At 40.5% G+C, this 15,563-nt stretch overlaps 1 protein-coding gene across 1 annotated transcript in view; it reads left to right on the plus strand.

Moving 5' to 3' along the window:
• Window positions 1–7,285: 7,285 nt before the first annotated feature.
• The window catches only part of CHST10 (carbohydrate sulfotransferase 10), a 25,946-nt gene continuing 17,668 nt past the window's right edge, over window positions 7,286–15,563 (plus strand). Inside the window, exon 1 of the mRNA XM_031056180.1 lies at window positions 7,286–7,289. The gene's annotated coding sequence lies outside the window, so the exon portion shown is untranslated. The remainder of the gene's footprint in view (window positions 7,290–15,563) is intronic.

The following is a 15,563-nucleotide window of genomic DNA, read 5'->3' on the forward strand; positions in this document are numbered from 1 at the left end:
GAAAGAGTGAGGGATAAAAAGAAGATGCTGTGCCTGGTCAAGTGACAGAGCAACAGAAAATTCAGTTTTGTAGTAGGGCTTGCTGAGTGTTTGGAAATTATTTCTCTTCATGGTAGCTTGGGAAATAAAGTTTGCCTTCTAATTAGAAGGGTTGTGAACTTTCATAATGAACAAGTTCCATTTTACTACATTTACCTTCACATGAAATAAAGAAAGCCATCCACCTTTTAATTCATTTCATAGTGAGTATGGCTGCAAAAAAAGATGCAGATCTGCTATCAACAGAAAGTTGTTCTTTTTCCTGATTTAATAATTGGGTTTGATTATGGAAAACTCTTCCTGGTGTTCTCTGTGCAAGTTCTAAGAGCAATGCTTTCTAATCAGATCACAGACTTAGAAAGGCAGAGTCCTCCGAAACTCTTTTATTTAATATACTTTGGGCCTGCTGAAGCAAATATATATTCAGTTGTCTGACTTCTAATACAGCAGGGTTGGAACTACATGATCCCTTCCAACCCTAACTATTCTATGCTTCTATGTGTTAGACCTGCTTGGGAGGCAATGGCCCCAGTGTGGGATATGAGACACAAAAAGCTGCAGAAGGTATTATTGTCACAGCATCCCACCTCATCTCATGATGTCCCTCAATGACTGTGCTGCACACTAAAATGATGATGGCAGGACTGGTCCTGGTGGGAGCATCTCAGAACAGTCAGGGAGGAGACTCATCTGCTTTCTCACAAAGGAAAGGGGAGCCAGACTTGATCAACTTTTGCCAGCTACACAGCTGTGTGTCCTGAGCACCTAAAGAGGCACCGGAGCAGCTGAGTGACCCCATTAGTTCACCCTTTTTTCCTTCCCCTGGGAAAGATGGCTGTCTTTGCCTCATCACAGCCTTTTGGAGGCAATAATCTGAGTGGGGAGATGTCAGGAGAGGTCAGATGTTACTGGAGCACACACTCAGTGGTCAGATTCTCACTGTCTTAAGTGGAATGGGAGATTCAAGACAGGATGGAATTCAAAGAGATTAGTCCCTCTGACTGCATAAATTTTATCCTCTGTGGGAGCTAAAGCAGATTGTAGCAAGTTTTGTGATGATGGTTTCTCACAGCAAATCTGCCCAGGATTTCATTAACAAGAGGATGCAGCATTCCAGGAAGCCCATAGCTCCTTTTTGCAGAGACCCTGCATTCTACCCAAGCACATGAAATCCTGGAGTGAAAGCATTCTCTGAATTTGTTAAATTTGCTCATAAAAGGAGGATGGTGTTTTATTTTTGATGGCAGCAAGAAGCAGGTTTTTGTTTGGTGTAATTTATTTAAGCCAATGTAGTCACAGAAATGTGAGAGCAGAGCCCCACTAAGTGTGAGCTGGGCTCATCAGAGGTAGACAGTAAAATGAGAGAAGGTAAAGATACTCTGAAAGACTGCATATTTCATATTAACTATCTTCTTCCTGTCTTTCAACACTTTAAGCAAACTGAAAATTATTGTGAACCAGCAGTGTTTCTCTTGCCCTACTTATCACAGATCTTGCATCCAAATCACTCCCATGCTGCAGAAACACAGGATCTTAGAGAGCCATTATAGATTCACTATTTGCTGTTATTTTTTTAATATTTACATGAGATACCAATCCTTTTAAATCCTAATAATTTGCTATCTTTTTACAAGAGAATAATATTAAAGTATGATCAAATTGCTAGTGATAGTTCACTGTAATGGGACGTTCTTCTCTGGCTTTCCCTATTTGGTGATAAAAGCACAGTCTTCTGCTTTCTGCCAGTTATATGGTAGCCTCTTTCCACTTTTAACCACTGAGTTTAGGAGTGGGATTTTTTTTGTAATAGCATTTGATCGTGGTGGGTGGGTAAAATCTACTTCTACCTTACATAAAATACTGGATGCTGCCTGGACCTTTCTTTCCTCCTTCTCATGCCCAATAAACAATCTGCTGCTTTATTTCACCATTTACCAGGGAGTAGCCTAAGTGTACTCTGTGCCTTCTTTCAGCAAATTTTGCCTACAGTGAAGCCCATGGAGCTATTAATTTGCATCAAGTGAGGCTTAATACTTGAAGATGAGAAAAAATTAACTCATTCAAGCTCCACTAAAAAAAAAATCACAACTTATCTCCTAACTGAAAATTGTATTTTATCACAGCTATGCAGTATGAGAGAAGAATGGGGAAAGTGTTGAAAACTAAAATTTCAAATATATGAGGGTGTTATATTGTGAACACATTCAGCTTCCTTAAATCAGAACTCTCTTTGCTGCTGGATGTTTCATTTCAAAAGTGTAAGCCAATTGATATATCAACACCAAGCCATGTTAATGAGCCGTACTTTCACTGCATAAATAAAATTCCTCTTTTAACGTCTTGGGCTCTCTGCACAAAGAGAGAAAAATAGGGTGGCTTTCAGTGTCCTCAGTGATTCACGAGGGAGTTGAAATGAAGCTTTAGCAGGGGGTTGATGAGAAACAAGAGGATTTTTTATGGTGAGTAAGGAGTCTTGGCCTATATTTAGCAACAGCAATACGATGACATAATTTTAGAATAAAACATGCTGTGATTGATAAATGAATAAGACAAAAATTTGGCATCAATGGGCAAAAAAGGGTGAAGGGCTGGTTTCCTTTTTGTAAATGATTTTTGCAATGAAATCAGTAGTTATTGCAGACAGCAAGGACAGAGTGCACAATGTCACAATTGAGCAGCTCTTGAGTGCATCCCAGCTCACCCAAGCTGCTTCTGCTGGCTCATGCCTCTCCCCCTCCACAGCTCAGCAGTACTTTGTACAAAGCCTTATCCTGCTCTCAGGGCTTTCAATACCTCACCCACGACCTGTTTGGAAAGAGGAGGAAAGCTGCAGAAAAGCAAGGGTATTTATTAGGCAAAGCTGCCACAGAGCCTGCAGACAGCTGCCATTACTCATCTTCTATTACATATGACAGTGCTTACTTATGTTGAATACAAGGCTATGTTTGATGTGGTTTTGGTTAATACTCATTTACCTTTCCAGCACAGACAAGTAGTCCAAACTGTGGGAGCTTGTCTCATTCTTATTTTTACATGGGCACGGCTCTACTTGGCACTCAGACCTGTGTACCCAAACTTTGCTTTACCAGCACATATCACACTTTTATAAAACTGACATCTGCTAAAGGCGCTGATTTGGTTGTCAGAGTGTCAACTAAATACAATATGATCAAGTAGTACAATCTTGTGCTTTTGTTTGTGGTTGGATGCTATACTTTACAGCTATGAAGCCCCATTCAAAAAGTTGAGTAGTCCAGCAAGTAAATATTTCAAGGGGATCAGTTAAAAGCCTGTCCCACTGGGCAGGAGTTCAAAGAGTTAACCAAGAATATCAAAATGGAGGACAGATGCTAATGGTGAAGTTAGGAAACTAGACCAGGAATGTGAATATTTGCATTCTTTTGTACAGTTGATTGGCTAATTTTTGGAGCAATGTGATTTTACGTCTGCTACACTCTGAGAGAGAAGTGTAAATTCCTCTGAAATGGAGCGATTTGCACCTACCATGTTGTGCTGTATGGAAACAGTGCTGTAGCAATAGGCTGTATTTGGCAACAGTGGGATAAAGGATCACCATAATTTCTAGATTTTGAGACATTTGAAAAGCTCTTTAACCTGGAGCTCTGACTTGGCTTAATTTTATTTGGTATTGCCCCAGCTGGACAGGGAAGCAGTATGTTCTTCTGCTTAGGCAACTGGTGAGATAACTCAATCAATAACTGCAGTTTAGCTTTCACCAAGGATTTGTCCAGAATGATTCATTCCTGGCATCTTAGGCCTGCCATAAATTTCCAGGTGGTCTCTGAGTCAAATGCTGGAGTGGCTGACACATACTTCACACCACCAGCTGAACAAATTTGATTTTAATAGCTGAATTATAATGCTGACACTCATTCATCCATGCCTCCTAAAGCTGAATTATTTAATCTGTAGGTCTAATTCTCTTTGGGTGCAGCTGTATGTAAATCATAATTTTGTGTTTATAGAGGGATCACCACAGTCCATGGATACCTTACACTGATTAATAGAGGAAAGGATTTAGATTAACATGCATTCCATACATCTCAGATTTCTGGCGAAGACCCAAATCCTACATCTTCATTGCTATATAAGAAGAAAGTAGCTGAAAATAAATGTTTTTCTCACCAAGAACTGACTACGGGGAAAGGCAATCCCAATTTTTACTACCTGACCATGCTCCCTCAAAGATCATTCATTCCAAACCCACCAGCCAGAGAGAAGAAATCACCAGACTATATTAATCCATTTCAGTGTCATATGACACATCATCTGCCTGACTTTTAACATGATACACAAAAACCAGCTCATCTGGGAAGTTGAGTGCTTAAATAGCTGGAGCTCAGGCCTTGGACACTCCAACTTATGTGTCACTTATCATTGAGTGAGGAGCAAAGAGTTTAACCCAAAACTCTGCTTCCCTTAGCCATACTACCAGCACTTCATCCTGTCAGACATCTGAGTTGAGTGCTATTCAAAATGAGTAAGTAATCAAACACTGTCACTTGCAGATACTGCTGAAGGTATCTGTATTTTTCTTCTTAAGTAATTTGACTTATTTAATATGAAAGCATTCTGTTTCAAGTAAACTATATCTTTACAGAGTATTGCTGGTACTCAAAATGAAGTGATTGCTTCTTTGACAAATTAAATGTCATTTGTATGAGCTGTTGCATGCCATCTGGCTCCTGACTTCAGCTGTAAGACTTAAGCTAACTTCCATGCTGTCCTTTGGCCAAAGCAGTTATGCCTTGACACTCAATGGCCTTTTTTTTAAAATCTCACTAGATTATATCACTCCACAACAGCTTAACTGTAACAAAATACAAAATTTTCAGCTGTTAGAGCATTTTTTGGCCTGAAAATATTGGAATTGTAAGTCTCGTGGAAATGGCCACTCCTGGGTCTAGCAATCAGACCAGACCATAAACCAACAATAAACTAAGAGCCGTTAATACTAATTCTACTACTTGGATTAGGGTCCAAACCAGTCTGTCAGTAGTGATGCCTTGTCCATAGCCTCTACTGAGAATTGCTCAGTGTTGTCATTATACTACAAGAGTTCTATTGTCATTACATTGCAAGGGTTCCATATTGCTAGAGTTTTGTACCTCCTTGATGTTTCTCATAGGCAGTTCCTCTAGGCACTGACTCTTCCTTGTCCTCACAGAAGCCAACTGACTCCAGTTCGCACCAATCCACTCTTTTATAACACTCTTCTTATTGGTTACAGCTGTGGCCTGTTAAAATCAGGCCTGCTTCTAATCTTCAGTAGCTATCCCAGCTGCAACTCTTTAGGGGGTAAAATTACTTTCTATACTACCTTTATTTTCTTATATTGTATCCCCCTACAGCTCAGAAGCTGTTTCTCTCCACACCTGAGTCCTCTAGGTGTGGAGAGAAACAGAACACATACATCTTTTCTCTAAGACAAAAGATCTGCCTTGTCTGCCTGTATGCAACTGTCCAGAAGAACCACAGGCAAACAAAAGGCAGGTTTTCCTTTGAAGGAACCATTTTACAGTTGAATGTCTTTTAAAAGCCTTTAATCTCCTTCTCAAATAAATTTGAGTGAGGTTTTTTTTTTTCTTTAATTGTTATCCTTTCCCAAAGGTCTGTTTGCAGAGGCGCTGTGGCATTTGTTATAGATGCGGAATTAATTTGTATCCATTAACACCCTATTTACATATTATCTTCTTGAGTTTAGTTGCTCCATGTGGGCCAAACCTTGAATTAAGAAAGCTCTCCCTCCTTGGGGAAGGACCCCATGAATGAGCCATTCTGCTCACTTGATCTCTGCTCTGGGATCTCTGTGTTGCTCAGCTCTTTCCAGCCCAACAGGGGCCAAGGTTCTAGTCCAAGATCTAGACACACCATTAGACATAAATGTGTAGAAAAAGACCTCCCATAATATGATGCACCAGCTAGACAAGACAAATGAGGGAAAATGATAGTGTGGTGCCAGGAATACAGATATTTGGAATTCTTATCCTCCATCTGTATTTACTTTATCTTCTCAATAAGTATTTCCTGACAGCAAAATATTGTGTGGGGGAATGCTTTTGTGGACAACCCTCAAGAAAATAGCCTGGTCAGACAGGAAGTTGAGTGTCAACAAAGCACATGAGCGGAACACCAGAAACTGGCTGAGAAGGTGTTTGCCCAAACTAGTGCTGCTTATAGAGGAAGAAGACCATCACCAGGATTTAACAGTAGCCAGGAAATTGAAGTCTTAAGAAACAAACTGAACTTGAAAAGAACTGCAAAAGTTGGACCAAAATTTGCAACAGAGGGTGGGTCCCTGGTGATGGTACCAGAGCAGGGTTTGACAGTGACAGGGGCCCTGCTCAGCACCAGCACTGCAGTGCCCACGTGCATTGGGGGACACAGAAGGCACCCAGGAGGGGTGACCCAGTGGATGTGGTGCAGATTCTGCACCTGTGCTCCAACAGAGCTTACTTGGTGGCATGAGAGTTCAGGGAGTGTTGGGAGCAGTGGGGGATCACACATAGCCAGAGCACAAACTTCCCCCAAAGGAGAAATGGGGAGGAGGGGAGTCCCTTACCCTAGAGAAAGAGAGAGGCATTTTTCCCTCCCTGTGCAGAATTTGAGCACAGATCCTTTTGGGGATTAGTTTTACAAGGGTGTTCAAAAATTTCTGGTTCAGTAACAGTTTGTGAGTGTCTAATGTTGAGGTTTATCTGTTGGTATAGCTCTTGAATATATTTTTCACAAATTCCTGATCAATTATGTGCTGTTAATAATTCAATAACTACTTCAGTCTTGACTTTGTTTTAACTATGAGCAGTTTTTCCCTGTGATAGTTATGCACCTGAACATCCCTCAATGCTAGCAACATTGTGCATAAAATGTAGTACAGCCAGCTTCCTTTTCCCCTTCATAGCAATGCATCCTGAGAATGCATCTTGTCTGCCTCAAACAGCAGCTGCTGCACTATTTTCTCACTCTGAAGGCTCCAAGATAAAGAAGGAATTACTCCAAAGCCAAAAAAGAAGGGGAAAAAACTGAGAGAGAATTTGAGGGAAATAATGACAAAGAGCAGAGTGGAGAGCTTATCCTCACAGAAAACTACTTTCTGACTTGGCAGAGGACCACTCTATCCCTCGTGTTTTGTCAAATGCAGTCCCTGCCTCTCTCAGCCCTACTACACAAAAATGTGGAGGTTGGAGCCTCTCCAGCATATAAGCGAAGAAGACAGACATTTTTCTGCAGTATAGTTTGCTGTAAGGCACCCAACTCAGAAGTGAGGAGAGAACTTAGGGTTTTTACCTGACTTAATTGTTAAAGAAGGAAGCAAGGCCAAAACAGGCAGCTGCATCAATGGTTATATCAGGTACCTTTCTCCTAAGTACATGTCACTGGGGAGAGGTTTAGCAGAGATGACACATTGGGACCACATCTCATAATTTGTTAATATAATAAGATGCAGTGCAATAACTGGCAAATCCTGTTTAGTTTATCACTGTAGACCTCAGAGATTTATGATGGCCAGAGGTATGTGACTATCATGAAGTCACATGAAACTGGAGATTATGTTATGTTTATTTCACTGGATGAATAGTCCTGAGACAGGAGAATTAATTGCATCCAGTTCCAATTTTCTTTTTCTTTCTGTTGAAAGTGTTATCATATTCCTAGTTGGTAATAGACTGTCTAAAGAAGATGGTGTTTAATGGAATAGTAAGGAATGATGTAAAGTTAAAATCAATTCATCCATGATGATTTACAGTAAGATAAATGAGTACAACATTAAAGAAGCCAATAAAGACCATGGTAAAGCTTCAGGAGGCATAATAAAGTTACAAAAAACATTTTTTAGAGAGTATATTAAATATATTTCTAAAATCCAGGCTGTCATTTGAAAAATATTTTAAATGTCCTCGGTTCTACATGAGAAACATATTTGTGTATCCAGTTTCTGCTGGTTTTACATTAAAAAAACCCCACATTCACTTTATAGTGTAGTCTGGCAGGATCTAGCAACTTGCTGAATTATTGGCATAAAGCAGAGATGCTGCTGCAGTTCCTGGTCTTCCTTGCAACCCTGAAAGGCAGTCTTGGAGTAACTTCTGTATCAAACTACCATTATCAAACACTTTTTGAAAGCAGCTTTGTTTTTGCCATGGAATCAGTAATGTACTTCACTTATCCAGTTGTAAAATCCTGTTGAAGAAAATAGATTTTTCCTGCGTGAAGGAGTTGGATAAGATGAAATCTGTGTGCAATGGCTTAAGGATAAGGATAGTCATAATGACTACAGTGTGACAATAAAATAAAAAAAAATTAAAGACAAAAAAGAAATGGTAGAAAAAAGAAAAAAGAAAAAAGAAAAATCAATCAGAGCTCCCTGCCTTCTGTTTGGAGAAAACATAGCCAAAATCAATCCTAATTCCAGCAATATCAAGAGAACAGCAGAAGCTGATATGACCCAATAACTTCTGTAATAGGAGCACATTTAGACAGCACCAGTGCAAGGCACAATGTGGCACCATGAGTTATCCAAGAGAATGACGCTCAGTGTGTTGCTGTTGTTTATCATTCCTGAAGGACAAAATAATCTGCCCTCTTTGCAGTGGCTGGATCAATGGGTCACTGCTCAGTGACACGGTTTCCTTAATGAAGTGAGTGCTCAGCGAAGATGTGTAAATTAAGAAACAAGGATGTCACAGCAAAGAATGTGCTAAATGCTCTGGTAGGGTCTTTTCCAAACCAGGAAAGCCCACTAGTTAAATGATGTGAAATATAAAAAGACAGAATGTCTAGAGGGAATTGGTAAGTGGGTGGATGGATGGCAGCCTCCTTCTTTTCTGGGGATACAACTTAAAACAAAGATAGTGTTGGTGTGGAAATATGCCTGCCTAAGTGGTGTGATGCTTCCAAATGCAGGGCTGGGGTGTTCCTTATACTAAAAAAAGAAATAGTTGTAATTCTCAAAGATTATTGTGAGCAGAGCCTGAAGGTGAACAGAGGATCTAGTGCCCTTCAGCAAGAGCTGACAGCCTAAGAAAGGGAAAGGTTTGGCTCTGAATGGCCAAAAAAGATTGTATTTAATATGAATTTATGACGTTATATGGTAAGAGAAGAATGCTTAATACAGCTGATATGGGCTACTCACAGTATTTTTAAAGGAAGTGAGAAAACAGTCTGTAGGATCTGTGCTACAAGATGTTGTCTCATACCACTGAACCAATGTACTTTTTATGATAATACATAGTTCACACTTGAAAACCACATCTTGGCTTGGCTTAGTCTTTGTATTTAATTTCATCATTTTGAGCTCAGAGTAGATTTTGCAATTTAGAGCAACGTGACTTGAAAAAACACGATACTTTCTTAAACACTACAGTGATGGATAAAAGCATTAAACAGCAATGTTTTTCTTTGGTTGAAGTATAAAGCTGTCAACTATTGCCTTTATCAAATACCAATTGCAATAGTAACAGGTGACATTAATTTAACTGTGTGATTTGTAACTGAGTATCTTAAAATACTTGTCAGAGACTGTGAAGGTCAATTTAATCTGTTAACCTTCTTTCATTTAAGTTGAATACATAGGAAGAAGATGTAAAATCATTTTCCCTCTTTTTAGATGAAGAAATTCCAGAGATAAAACAATGTTTTTCATGGTTGATCCATCATGGCTAGTCCTGACAGAAGGTTTGATGAATGACTGGTGGTCACACAATTCCAAAACATGAACTGCTCTTTGGGTGAGCTGAATAAATGGAGAGGCTAGTTGGTAACCATCAGTTATACTTTGGGAGATGTCAAAGCTTTATATTAAATGTTGAAATCATCTTATACTCTCAATCCTTTTCCTTGTAGTGAAGCTGAAAGTAATGTCACTAAAACTTTCCATATTTATCCTACCCCTCATATTTTCAGGGTTCTTCTTGGTCATGGTTGCCATAAGTGGTTAAACTACACTTATTTTAGAAATGGGTATTTTCAAATAACAATCTCCCATGTGTTCTCACCTAGATGAAAACAAGTTTTTTATTGTTGCAGTGCAAGACTGGCTGTGTCCTAATATCTTGTGAAACATTACGCTGAAGGAAATAAAATTTGCCATAGCCAGAGAATCAAGGTAAAGCTAGGTCTTGTGAGCCTGATGTTTTTGTATTTCAAGGGCAAGAACTTTTAACATAAGTTTCAGTGACTGAAGAATTCATCTCACCTCAGGGTTGCCAATCCAAAAGTCACGTTCTTCAAAACAATCCAACTTCTCCCTCTTATTCTTTCTCCCATCCCTATTTCTGTCTATATGGTGACTGGAGAAGTTCCTTGTTTCTTTTTATCTTTTTACTATTGTAGTATGTGAATATGCATGGTAAGTTCAAGGACATATGGTAACATCGTAAACAGCTCATATTCAGAACGGCAGCAAAAAATATCCCCTAAAACCACAAAGAATTTTCAACCTGTGTTTCTCTCTTTTTTGGGGGGGTGTTTTGGGGGGGCTCTTAGTTTCCACTGGAAACAATCACACATAGATAGTTCCAAAATTATCCCTGGATGAGGACCATGTCCCCAGAGGAGCACACTCTGACGTACGGCACAGGGGCCACACCATGCAGGAAGGCATGCGCCCTCCCTGGGGAGTCGCTCCCTGTGCCCGAGCACAGTCTGCCTCTGTAGTGCCTTGGGCAGGAGGATGTGCCAAGAGCTGTGAAGCCCCACCTCTCCCAGACTTGCCCTCCTGAGTTTGGATTGTAGCACAGAGCCTGTCATTTTAGAATAACCCTTTTAGACTTACATTTCCTTGAATTTCTTGCACAAACACTTTTTTCTTGCCTTCACAAGAGTGGTGCAGTTCCTAGTTAATTATTAAGCTATAAGGATACGGGAAACAAATGTTCAAATTCCTCCTGATAGATACCACATCTGTCACCTCCCAAGAGCCAGCCCTAAACAGCAAGTTATAAATTGTTTGAAGCACTCAATGTCCCTGTGAAAGCTGTTCCACTTAGTGTAAAACATTCTAATCCTACATACATTCGCTAGGAAATGGGACCCAGGTTCTGTACCTGCCTCCACTTCTCTTTTTTTTTTTTAATCTCACAACCCCATGATCTAAGACACCCCTCAGGCTCCCTCAGGCATTTCTGCTTACCCCAAAACTGGTCAGTTTTCTAACCTGGGGTTAATCAAGCAGAAGATAACAGCTCTCCCAACCATTGCTACAGAAGCACTACTGGTATCAGATACATCAGGAATTGTGTCTTCTGCTTAGCATGCTGTCCTTAGCTGTTTTTTCAATATTTCAGAGTATAATTTCAAACACTGATTGAGAGAAGTATTAGTTCAGAGTAGCACAGCTGCCCCCACTCAATAATCTTTTTTAAGAAACAATGACCAAAAAAAAAACCACCTAAAAATCTGCCTTACCTCTCTTTGTGAGCCTAGAGCAGCTCTGGTGCTCTCTATCTGTGCAATGCCACTCTTGCAGCTCCTCTAGAGTCAAGACCAGCACTGGCAGGTGCATGCGTACCTGCAGCTTCCCCCACTGGAGCCTAAGTCGCAATGCAACTATGAGCATTGTACCTGCAGGGTCACAACAGCTTTGTCACCTGGAAATAGCCTGGAAATAATTTGTCCCTTAGAGAATGCAGCAGGTAAATTTAATGCTCAGCTGCTTGCCAGTTTGACTCTGCCACCTGTATCCCGCTGTCTGATTTGGGCTGTGGGGAAAGGGGAGGGTTCAAAGGGCAGCAAAGAGGGCAGCAGTCACTTTGCAATACAGTAACTTGTTTTGAACACTAAGTGATTCAGTCAATTGTCTTAATTTCACTACTTTGGAAAACACCCATAACTGGGACTTCAAATTCAATTGTTATTTCTGATTTTTGTTTAAAGAATTGACTTATCTTGCTACATTGACATGATAATTTGCTGATTGGCTGCACTTATTTTATGACCCATATAATTAACTTTGAATAATTAGGTTCAATTTTAATTGACATTGATTTGATAATTAAATGTAGTTCTTTGCTACTCTAGTCCAGTCCTAGCAGCACGTTTGGGTCTTTGCTATTAATAAACTTCACAAATCTGTTTTCATTTTTCAGACTACCAACTCAGACTAAGTGTCTGAAGAATATAAGATAAATTAGATGGTTCAGCTAATGACCTACTTACCTCAATCTAAACTTTTTGTCTCCTTCGTAAAGGGCAACCAAATGGTGTAATGATATGCAAAATTTAAGAATTCCAAGGCACACAACATGAGGTAAAACTTGCTTTTAACCCAAAATAAAAAGTTAACTTAATCTTCGAATGAACACATCTCATTTGCTGCTTACACATCTGATTTTACCCCTACTACAGCCAGTATGATTTTACTGATATTAGCTACTGATATTAGCCCTAAGTCCCCCAGTCCATCAACACACCTCAATCTTTCCTATGCAAGGAAACACATGCTACTTTAGATATTATATATTTGTGCTGTATTAGTAAATCCTGCATCTGTATGAGACTGTACCTCCCTGAATTCATCGATTCATTGGCCTGCCTTTTTGTTTTGTTTTGTTGGGTTTTTTTTTGTTGTTTCCACAGTGTCTCTTAATAATGTAGAGGCCAGAAAGTATTCTATATGTTCTATCTTGTGTCAACCCAAACCACATTTAAATAAGCTCCCTTAAGTTCCAGAAAGAGACAGAATATGTGATGAAGATACCACCCTAATAAATGTATTACATACCAAAGGTGCCATGTCTGACCTGTAAATCAAGGTACTTGTACACAAGAGATCTCCTCTGGTGATCAGCCATGCCTCAGAAATGCAGTCATGAAGCAGATAGATGATTTCACAGGTAATGCACTAGGAAAAGCATGCCTTCCTACTGATTTAAATAAGATTTATTTAAATCTTCATGAGTGTTTGATGCTGAGCAGGTGACTTAAGGTCAGCTCTTATGGAAACAAAGCATGACTAAAAAGGGCTACCAAGACTAATCCTAGTAACTGGCATTGGATTAAATCCTGAAATAACAGCAAATAAACATAGCATAAATTTAACAATACGGGCAAGCCTAGGCTTCTGCTGAATAGGATGAACTTGGAAGGTCAAGGAAAATCAAAGTTCTGTCAGTGTGATTAGGCTGGATGTGTTCAAATGGAAACTGCAGTATGGATGATTACTTATCTTGTCCAAGACAGGGGTTCATTTAAAAATTTTGGTATGCTTAAATGCCATTTAGAATTAACTTATACTAAGGGCAGTCAAGACAGCCTGCCACTGACAGATAACAACTTCTTAAAATGCTTGAATGAGCTACACCTGGTCTTCCCTGACTGGCCAAGCTGCAAATGTGGATCTTCTGTAAGACCCTTCCCGGAGAAATGTGGAACCTGGAATAAAGATACACAAGATTTTTTAGGGCATACACCCCCCTTTTTAGTGGAATAAACATTGAAGATTGAACATGTTATTAAGATGATTTTTTTACGTTTAGGCCCATGTCGTTACAGAAAAAATGGGTACATCACTTCCATTGGCTTTGGCATCATCTATCTGAGAAAGACACTCCAGAATATTCCAGAGAGAGCAGGGTGACTTTTCACCAGCTTAATTATCCTTCACATTGCTCTGACGATGAAAAAATTCTCTAGTATTAAAAAGAGCCCAGACTCACACATTGATTTTGCTGCCTATTTAAAGCACTAAACCCTACTACAGCTTAGCATTATTAGTAGCAAGAATCCTGTTGGCCTGAACTAGCAACTGTATAATCCCACAGTACAGTTGCCTATGCAACACATTCTTCAACTTCATCAGACACTTTCAGGCCCGATTACTGACAACAAAGCTTATTAACTGGGCTTAATTTGGAAAATTGGTCTCTTTTGTGCTGGATTAATTATTATACATGTCAGTAACAATATACTTGAAAGGTTAAAATTCCTAGGTCAAGCCTGATAATCTGGCAGGAATTGGTTCCACAGCTGGAGACTGCTTATTAATAAATCCATGTGTAGCTGCAACTGTAGTCATCACTGAAACCTGGGGAAAGGAGCAGCTTTCTAGCCTGTGCAGGACTCAGAGTGGTGACAGCCAATGTGCTTTGCATAAAAAGTAACTGTCACAATCGTCATTTCTACTTCACAGGCAGAGAGGAAGGGATGCACAAGGATGTGGTGTCCCAAGGTGCTGATACAAATACACAGAGTAAGACAGAGAATCAGGTTTCTGATTACTGGCTTTTGGCCACTGGTTCCCAGTGATATCTCTGTTTCTGCTGCTTCACTGAGACCAGCAGCCATCAGTGTAGCACTGAACACCCTAGGACACTGCTAACACATTTGCATTATCCTGTTCTACTCCATAGGTTGGCCATGGTACCTGTACCAATGACAGAATCCTTGGACTTCCTTGGTCAGGCTTCAGCAAAGTGCACCACAGTAGTCAAGCCTGAAAATGCATGGATCAGGTCATGGTCTAAATAGTGGTCTAAACAGGGATAAGTGCACTGTAAGACTGCAATATGTCCTCAAGAGGACCTGTTTAAAATAGATATTAAAAAGAGACACATCACCAGCACCTGGTTTTGATGGGGTTTGTGGGTATCAGAGTCCCATAGGTGAGTGTTTTGCTTGTCCAGTGGGCAGAGCACTGAGTCCACAGCTGTGTGCAGTGGCTGTGTGCACTACACAGTGCCTGTGGGGGAAAAGGAGCCTGGGCTGGGCTGCAGCAGCATTCAGGTAACACCTGCCATCACACTACAGCTGTTCTTTACAGGGGTTTAGGGCAGCTTTCCTCTTCTGGAGCCTGCACCCACCCTGCGTCTGCCATGTCAGGGTGAGGCCTTGGGGAATGCCCGGCTCTGCCAGCTGCTTTTAGATGAATTGTTTCATTCCTGCCTGACCAAGGACAACTTTCCTGCCTGATGGTGGGCTTCAGAAAATGGAACAGAGGTGTTTGGAGAAACATGAGGGAGGAAGAATCACATGGAAAGGGATCCTATTGACCTCTTCAACTCCCAAACAGGAGGTTGTAGCCGGGCGAGGACCGATTTCATGTCCCAAGTAGCAAATGATGGGACCAGAGGAAAAAGCCTCAAGTTGCACCAAAGGAGATCTAGGTCAGGTTTTTGGGAAAATTTCTTCATGGAAAGGTTGTCAAAGATTGGCACAGGCTGCCAAGGGCAATGGTGGAATCACCTTCCTGAAGCGTTCAGAAACCATATGGATGTGACCCCCAGGGACACGGTTTAGTGGTGCCCTTGGCAGTGCTGGAGGAGCGGTTGGACTCAAAGATCCTAGAGGTCTTTTCCAGTAGAAATGATTCTGTAATTTCCAGATGCATATATTTTTCTTAAACGCGAGCGTTTGTGACCTACGAAGATATTTTAACTGTTAAAAAACCTAAACGTAACAACCCAAACACACGTATACAAGCGTGTACACTCGCGAGTCCAGCTGGAACACCATGCTCGAGGGAAAGGAGGGAAGGGGCGGGGATGGGAGGGGGGAGCTGCCCAGCC

Source organism: Geospiza fortis, unplaced genomic scaffold (assembly GCF_000277835.1).
Source record: "Geospiza fortis unplaced genomic scaffold, GeoFor_1.0 scaffold192, whole genome shotgun sequence".
Classification (NCBI taxonomy): Eukaryota; Metazoa; Chordata; class Aves; order Passeriformes; family Thraupidae; genus Geospiza; species Geospiza fortis.